Below are 10,170 nucleotides of genomic sequence, written 5' to 3' on the forward strand. Positions count from 1 at the left end.
AGGGTAAGAATTCTCACCTTCTCTTGAAAACCCGACTTGTCGAAAACGCCGTCCTCGTGCCAAACTAATTATACCACGTCGGAGAGCGTCTTGAGTACTCCACAAATATGAGAAGAACAAGATTTTTGGATCACAAAGAAGCTTGGAATTTTTTTTTCTTTCTTTTCCTTTTGGGTTCGGCCGAATGCCTCTTTCTAGAGGTGTTCTTGATTTTTTTATTTTTTGTTCTATTTAGTGATAATTTCTAAGTATGATCTTAGTATATATCCACTTATGGGGTCATGTGCATAGCACATGCCCCTTTTAAAATGGATTTGGGCCACACTATGGCCGGCCCCCATTTGATCTTGGGCCTTATTTTTGCATTGCATTTTTCTTGGCCCAATTCGAGAAAAGTCCCGTTTTGTAATTCCCGAAACTAATTCCCGAAATTCCAAATTTATCCTCGGCCTTCCCCGGGGTCTTAACATTAATAATTCCATAACCAACATAGTCATATTCACAAAAATTAAAATATGTCCTTATAACACACAAGTCGTAATTGTTTTTCTCAGTTTCCCATTATACGAAATCACGGGACATAACACAAGCTCTCAAACTTGTCAAAAAAAGTGACTAAATTCGGAACAAAGTGAAAAATGCAGCAGCTATCCCGACCCTATTCAGATGCTAAATAATCACGAAATTCACCTTTGGCAAGCAAACATGATCATTGCAAAATTTCACCCAAGATAGCCTTTTGAATTACCCTATTTGGCCTTATAATGAGAGAGATAGGATGTTTGAAGTTTTAAAGGAAGTTAAAAATTTATGGACAAAATAGGGGCAAAATATTCATTTTTAGAAAATTCTCAATTGTTGTCAAGAAAAACCAGCACTACAATCTGTTTTAAAAAGGCCATAAGTCTTTGCACAAATGTTGAAATCACGAATAGCTTGAGTCGTGGGAAACTATATTCAAAGAGCTACAACTTTCATGAATACATCATCTCCAACCGAACATCAAAAGTCTTCCTGAACCCCTCCGGACCCGAACCAATGACTCGCTTAAGTCATAAATCACATTATAGATCTAAGAGAACTGTCGAAGTTCTATTATGGGCACATTTACCCAAAAGTCAACTTTCAGTCAAACTTATAACTTCAAAATTCCAAAAATTAGATTTCCTTCTCCGATTCGCATCTGATCACCTTAGGAATGGCACCACCAATCCCCACAAGCCATAGAAATCAATACAAAACTAGCAGAAATAACAAAAATATTTCAATCCGAGACTTATTTTGTTTTTGAAACCATATTTTCCCCGTAAATAGGCATAATAAATACTAAAACCAACTTAATTGTCTAAAACCGACCAAACGAAATCTAAAGTTAGTTCTGTCAATTTCTTCAGGTTATAAATAATATTACAAATCTAACAAAATCATCAAATCGTAAATCAGAGTACGTTCCCAAAATAAATAATTAATCCAAATAATTAAATACAAGGATTTTCAGAATGAAACCTTCTCCCAAAGTGAACCAACTGACATCCGTTGACTTCAAATTTGGCAAGCAGGTCAAAATAATTATTATGGAGCTTTTGTAATGTACTTCACGCAAAATAGAGCATCGGTTCTCAAAATGACCAACTGTCACAACCCAATTTAGGATCGCGTGGGAACCTACAATTCCCACCTCAGTAGGGGAACCCTCAACCAAAATAAAACATTTCGAAGTAAAGGAAAAAATTCATTTTCTTCAAAATATATGTATAATTAACAGCAAAAATCAAACCAATATATTAAACCTAATAGAGGAAGTGATTACAACAATTAACAATACAATGAATCAGTTTTTCCCCCATGACCTGATCTAGACTAGTACAAGAGCAACTAATATGGAACTCGAATACAATAATAACTCTAAGACCCAACCTTCATCCAAGAATGAAGTGGATGGAGGCTTCGAGATAGGAACCGTGCATCTTCCGAACATTTCAATAATCAATAAGCTGAAAAACTCTACACCCCAAAAAGGATGTGCAAGAGTAGTATCAGTACAACACTAGTACCGGTAAGCATCATAGGCTGATAATGGTTAGAAGAACATATTAGTAAAAGAGTTCACAAATAAGCATGGTAAGTGAAACTAGGTCAACAACACAAATTACCTACCGCTCGTCGCAACAAAAAGGCTCTTATTCTCGTTAACTCTTCTCTAGTAATCTATTTACCTAACTTACATTATACTCGCCTTTGTCCCCTAGAGTACAATGGACAATTTCACACAAGTATCACACGTCAAACTACCATTACGCTATTCAATCTTAGTATCGAAAGTCATTCCGTCATTCTGATATCTGTTATTCACCTAATTTTAGGAAACCAACATATACAATTAAGCCAACAAATAATCAACATGGTAATCCATGATCATGGCCTATGGTTATAGAAACTAAGCCCCACTGTGTCAAGTCTCAAATTCTCAATCCGAATTCCATACATCATAAAAACATCACAAGAATATCACAATAGAAGCCATAGTGCATTGCAATACAATAATGTCTGAAATATATATGCAATGCAATGCAATGTTCTTTACACATGTACTCCGGACAGAAAAATCTACGTCTCGGTAGCACAACCCATGAGGGACCCACAGAGTCCATGTACCTCACGGACCGGCAACAACCTGGATACCGCTACCTTATGATCTTGGCACATATCTCGGGAATATCTACCACACAACCACGATTCTGGGACAACCATCGGATATCGATCCTCACATCACTCTCATCCGACTAAGCCCAGCTCATCACAGTGTTTCCTCATGTATCGTCAGTGTATCAATAATATATCATGAAGGATGAGAATACATGCAACGTATGAGTTCATCAATGTCAATAATCAGATCAATATCACAAGTACCAACCATAGGCACACCAACAATATCACGCAAAAGGCTACAAAATCAGCCATAATAGAACGCTATCCTCGTATCAAACCTCAACAAGTAAGATACTGCAATATCCTGATCAAGATATAACAATAATCTTCGATAATCAACACGGACAAGTCACATTGTTCACCTCATTTATTTACTTCCTAACGACATCAATACATGATAATTGCACTTTCTACTTACAAAGGATCTCTAACATCCAGTCTAAATCATTTCACGTTCTTTGATACATTTTATCCATTTAAACACCAATTAAGATTCACTAATAATAGCACATCATATGTTATACACATCAAACGGGAATTATTCATCAAGGAACATAGCAAACCAAGTACCGAACAACTAATCTTTCAAGTCACATAAAATCCACCAATACTCCAGGGAAAACCAACATATGAACCTAGGAGATGTACAAGGCACGAGCCTGAACACACAATCGCATAAAAATACCATCCTAAGAATCCATCCTAATCTCCAAATCCTATACATGCATTCTCCATTTCTTCTAATACACGAATATGTAAATCTAACCGGAGTCTACCAAGAAAGGAAGCCATAACCTACCTCGAGGCCGAGAGGGTGCCACGAACATCTGATGATCTTCAATTTGTTTACCACGTCGTAACCCGCACAAAGGAACTTGAGACAATCATAAGACCCAAGAATAGGAATCATTATTAGAGCATTCATAAGAGATTCAGATTGATAAAGAAAGTTGGGAAATTTGAATATCTGTAGATTCTCTAGGCCTCCATTACTAATGAACTCTTTTCCCTGCTGACACCTAATTTTTGACCTCCCTTAATTTATTTTAATTACTTAGAGCCCTTGGATAACAAATAAAATAAGTTGTGCATCTTAAAGGGTCTAAATGATTTTTATAAAATTATTTAGGACAATATTTTACCTCTTTAAATTGATGAAGAGATTTTCAAGGCATTACAATTATATGATTTTTTTTTTTGATATTTTATGACATTTATGGAATATTTTATGGGAATTAATCAAAACAAAAACAATTCAGAATAATTGCTTACTTAATTAATTGAATCAAGAAAAATCAGGTTAATGAATAATTTATTCTATTTTATTATCCAAGGTAATTAGAGTAATTAAAGGAATTGACCACTTTACCGTCAACCTTTGATTTTGTGTGTTTGCATGATTGTTTAATAAATAAATTATTTGGTAATTAATTTGGTTAATTAGACAGGTCATTTTGCAAAATGGTTTTGATTATTTAATCGTCTTTACATAATTGACCACATTTGAATTAACCAATTCTTGGTTTAAGATGATTGGGGTAATTTTTGCAAAATTAGTCTCCTAATGGCATTAATTGAGATAACCAAATCCATGGGCAAATCAATTGAGGTCAATAGCACAAATTAGCTTTAATTGGTTAATTAGTACCAAAATAAGGCTATATTGGAAATAATTAATCAGATTAAGATTAGGCAAGGATATTTTTCTAATTATCTAGATAAAAGGTTATAATTGTAAAATTCATTTAGTTTTAAAGCCAATTGAGGCCATATCTGCAAAAATAGTTTTAACAGTTGTATTTTTAAAATTAATTGAGTTCTAATTTGATCATTCTTAAAATAATTGGTTAATAATTGGTATTTTTCAGTTTGGACCATTTATTGGGCTGCATCTTTGGCCCTTCATACATATATATATACACTATGTATATGTAAATATACATTGTGTGTATATATGTGTCAAAAAAAAGGCCCCTTTCGTTTTTAAAAAAATAGGACCGAGCCCAGTATATAATGGACCAGACCCGGCCCATGAGACATTTAAAGGGGGAATGCGTTATCCTCCCCCTCATTTTCATTCCACAGACCCTAGGGGTCTCATTCCAAAAAAAGGAAAGGGGAGGCGGCTAGGGCAAAAACCTAGCGCCGCCTCCACCACTGCCCCCATCCCCCTCTTTTCCTCGTCGCGTCCCATCGTATACAAAGTGTATATTGTGGGAAATAAGAGAAGAGGACGAAGCATTAATGGCTTCATCCTTTTCCCATACGCCTTCTCCACAAAATCTGGCCAGAGTTCCTTTAAGGTATAATATTTGTGATTTATTTATTTTTTCATCGATTTACAATAGTTTAGAGTGAAAATGAACTGTTGATTTCTATTTCCTTTCAATGTGGACTATATGTGATTGATTCAAGTGAAGACTTGTGGAAAATCCACAAGTCCCACATCGGTTTTGTAATATTTGAGATAAGTTTTGGGGTTCTATAAATAGAACCCCATCCCTCACAGTAAAAAAGGTTTGACACCCTTAAGAGCCTTGAACTTTGCCTTTTTGCTCAAGATTTAGGCTTCAGTAGTGTTATTAGACTTTAACCGAAACAGTTCGAGTCTTTTTCTAATACTAAAATTTCTTTCTTTCCGTGTCTTGCATTTGGTGTGGCTGAGTTTGATTTGGAAGCTCAAAGAAGGCTCCAAGTCCATTCTTGCTTCGGTTGCACTCAAAAAAGGTAAAAATTTATTATTTTATTGCTTTTATTTATGTCTCTGCTTATGTTAATGATAGCTTGGTATGGCTAAGTGTTATATATGTAGCTAAATGTGGTTTGGTATTAGTAATGTGCTCAGTCTGATGTTTAAGTGTCACAACCCAATCACACAAAGTTGCGCGGAACCTACCTCGAGCAAGCAAAAGGAAAAAAGAAGTCGACTTGAAAGAGAAATCAGAGAAAAGTGATATGGCACAGTAGTAACAGTTGTGATTTGTATAATCGATATCACGAGTGATATTTTTGGCTGGATGTAAAAGACCAAGACTACAGAAAGATGAATAACGAAATAAAATGATTGTTAGGCAAGGGATCAGCATAATAAGAATGAGAGGGGATGATCAGAATGAACAAAATAAATTTTTGAAGCGAAGAATGGACTGTATAGAAGTAATATATCCTAAAGGACAAGGCGCTATTGAGTTAAGAATAGGGTTCCTCGTGCGAGGAATGAAGGATTGATTATAACGGGAGGTAATAAGATAAATTGAGAAGGTATGAATAAAAAGGAATAAGTATGGGTATAGGAAGAAAAAGAAATATGCGAAGTACGCGCACTTAAGAAGTAGTCGTAAAAAAAAAAGATGCATCTCCTATGAATATCCTATGCCAAGATAGAACAAGTAAAGTATATAAAGGAATAAGCTGGAAAGAAAAATGTTTACCGTACGACGATAAAGCAATAAAGCAAGGCTATCACCAATGATAAATACGACATGATTATGATTTAGTTTTGAAATCAATGTTGAGTGCAACAAAAGAGTAGAAAAGTATGAGGCATAAGAGGTATTAGTTGTGCATGAGACTTAGATCCTTCAAAATAAAGATGGCAGGTTTAAGAGAAAATGCAGTTACGGTCACTATAAGTCAACTACGGGAAAGAGAGGAATAAGTTGAGATGGGAAGAAAAGAGAAGGATGACGCTATAAGTGAATTATGAGTATTGAAGAATGGAATAAGTGACATTACATGGATAATACGGATAGCTAGACATACTACTATTTTAGGCATCCCTATGGAATAGAAGTTGTTAATTTGAGCGGATGTAGACATTGACTCATAACTAATGGTTGACCTAAGTAAAATACAACCTTGTTTGGGTTGCTATGTTTGTTGTACTACTTGGTGGCAAAACTGCAAGATGAGCACGTTAAGACTTCACATATGAATATGATATAGTATAATAAGGGAATTGACGAAAGAGGTATATGAGTTCGAGATTGGAAGTGAGGTAACAGAGATAAGTAAGACCCTTAAAGAGGGGAAGCGAGTAAGGAAAATACAAGTGTAGGGATTGAAACGAGGAATCCTGAGATGTGATAGATATAGACTTTTATGTAGAAATGAGTCTAATAGCTAGTAAATAAGTGGAAAAGAATCGAGCGGGTATCTGAGACTGTACTAAAAATCATTGTAAAGACCTTGAACAACATGACATTGAGAGCGGATAACTCAAGGAATATTGTAAAGGATAGCGATGCTATGTTGGAATAGAGGCAAAGGAATTGACAGTAGAGTCGTTTGATAATGATATAGCGATTTATAAGTGACGAATAAGAGGGACATAAAGCTTTCTATTGTAGAATATAAGATGTGGTAATCAGGGGACAAATAAAGGAAAGAAAAGAGTTTGACGAGATAAGTTACAAAAAAAAAAAAGAGTTTTGTTATGTATGATATGCGTAAAGTAGAATGAACCAAAGAAAGGGAAGTTTATGAATAAGTTTAGATGTTCATTCACGAATCACACAAGAACGGTTATGTAAGTTGCAAGTATTTACATGTCGGGAATGAAACCGATTAGGTACTTAAAAAGAGCAGTAAGAGGTAAGCAAGAAGAGTGTGTTTGTGATACTCCGGGTCAGTTGGGGGAAAATATATGGTAAATTGAGTCGAAATGTTGAGTTGGAATTATTATTAAGGGAAAATAGGACAATCACTTTGAATATGATATAAGTATATGTTATATGTTTCCTACGATAGCCCTGAGGTGTGTTAGATTACTTGCGAATTCGATGGGATCATTGAATAAATGGGGTTTTACCAGAAGAATATTACGCCTTGGAACTTTAATTTTTGTATCATTGTGGTTATAGAGTATCCCAGAGTATTATGAAAATTTTCGAAAATTATGAAGCCTTTAATGAGTCGACGAGGGATACCCTCGACAGGAAATTTCAGATTGAATTTATCTAGACTCTACATATGTGAATCAATGTCACGACCCAGCCCCGTGGATCATGACTAGTGCCCGAGCTAGACACTCGTATACGTACCTTTTAGATATAGTCAAACTGAATCTAAGAACAATATAGAAACTTGCAAAGAACTCCAAAGGTTCATAACGTCATTATATATATATATATCCCGATAACCTGTCTCCTGAGGAGTCACACTAATCAAAACATAATATGATACGCAAGCCGACAAGGCTGCCACTACATGTCAATATGATACGCAAACCGACAAGGCTGCCACTATATATCAATACCATACGCAAGCCGACAAGGCAGCCACTACAGACGAACATATCCCTAGCACAACGTATAGACACAGCTGAACAAAACTTATACACAACCCACACATATGTCTACAGACCTCTAAGAGTATCAGTAGTGAAACATGACGGGACAGGGCGCCGTCGTACCCCTGGATAAACACACACACACACACACACACACATAAGGAAAGTCACAACTGCATGTAAAACAATAAGGAAAGTCACAACTGCATAAACGATTACAGGAGGCAAGTATGATAAATCAAGATACCAATGCACCTGTGCCTTACGATATGAAAAGCATGCATGTCTATATCATATATCATATCTGGCCCATTATGGGACTCGGTGAATAAGTCATCATATACCATCCTCGGCGCCATAATCACATCATCTTCATCATATCATCATCATCATATATATATATATATATACCGTACCCAGCCCTCTAGTGAGGGACTTGATGAACAATGCAGTGAAACTGTGCACGAAAACATACCCGGCCCGCGACTCGGTGAAAGATATATTACGGCATGCACGAGCAGAGTAGTGAGAAACCATATGCAAACTAAATTATATCTGAGACTCAATAGAATATTCAAAACGAACTATCATTTGGAAATCAAGACAATAGTCATATCAAGTATCCTTCGAATGTCACTATGGAACATATCAAATAGAACTTAAGGAATCATAGATACGTATCAAGACATAATAAAGTAAGTTCTGGGAATCAAGGACATTAGCCATCCTAGTGTCTCTAAGAATAAGAGTTTCTTTAAAATCACATGCTCGTCATCTATTTGTTTATAAATATCATGCCAAAGAGAAAGAAGGGTTAGCTTCACATACCTTTAACGCTTATCCGTGATACAATACGTATACGCTGCCCGAAGTGTCTCAACCTATATTAAGACGTTAAGAACTATGGTTAAGCTACGGAAAGGTTCAAAACGCATTCCAACGTTAGTAGCTTATTTTTAGAAAATTGGGCGGCATTTCCCCTATATTGTTCATTTCCCTCACATCTAAGTCGATTATACAACAACCAAAGTAGCATAAAAAACTAGCCAAAACAAGATCCGAAGATGTCGCAAAACAGTCCACATAACATTCCAATCAGCCTACGCATTACAACATTCAACAATAGTTAACCAAACGACTACGACATATTCAAGTTATTCTTAATAATCTATAGCCATAACACTTCATCGAAACGACCTTATAACAGTCCAACAATTACAGCAACACAATGCATAATCTTAACTACATTTAGTCCTCCAATTCACCAAGAACAATCAACATATTCCAAACAGCCCTTAGTTTCCACATAACAATGTCCGATAATCTCACGAACATCTAAGAATATACCAAACAAACTACATACGCTCGTATACGATTTTTTATACGTTTCTTTCTTCCAAGTTTGGTGATTCATATCAGCCACAACACAACAACGACATCAACTTCTATATGCAAGAAAGCTATCCTAGTTTTACAACAAGTCTTAAAACAGACCATTAATTAAATACAAATTCAACTTTAACCATTAAATTACTTCACTTCCATCACATAATCCATGACAACAATAACAAAAACCTTAGTTAAAATCAATTCACTATTTCTAGATTAAGGCAGCCCCCCACAAGGCCCAAATAAAATCTCAACATCAACATACACAATTCTTACATCCAATTCCACATCTACCAAATTATACAAAGTCCAAACCACCTCTAAAACATGTAAAAGAGAATTAAATCTTACCTTAACAAGCTTGGCTCCTTAACGTTGCTGAAATTCGTAGATTCAAATAAAAGACGTGCTTGCTGCCCCAATGGATTAATTCACGTTGCTAATCACCTTGGAATGTTTAAAACACCTTAGAAACTAAATTTGCTATCAAAATTATGGACTGATTTATGAGCATCCATGGCTGTGTGTTGCCATGGCTATAAGCTCCTCTTTCTCTCTTTCAATTGTGTTGAAGATGAAAATGATTTGCATGACTATTGAATTAGTCATCAAAACATGGCTTTATATGCATCCCAAAAGATGGAAACGTGCCCCACTAGCATACATCATCCATATTATATATTTTTTAACTCTGGTGGGGCCCACTTAATGGTCTAATTAACTTAATTAATCTTAATCAATCACTAATCACCACTTAATAATCTAATAATGGTTAATTAATC

This window comes from Lycium barbarum, chromosome 8 (genome assembly GCF_019175385.1).
Source record: "Lycium barbarum isolate Lr01 chromosome 8, ASM1917538v2, whole genome shotgun sequence".
Lineage (NCBI taxonomy): Eukaryota > Viridiplantae > Streptophyta > Magnoliopsida > Solanales > Solanaceae > Lycium > Lycium barbarum.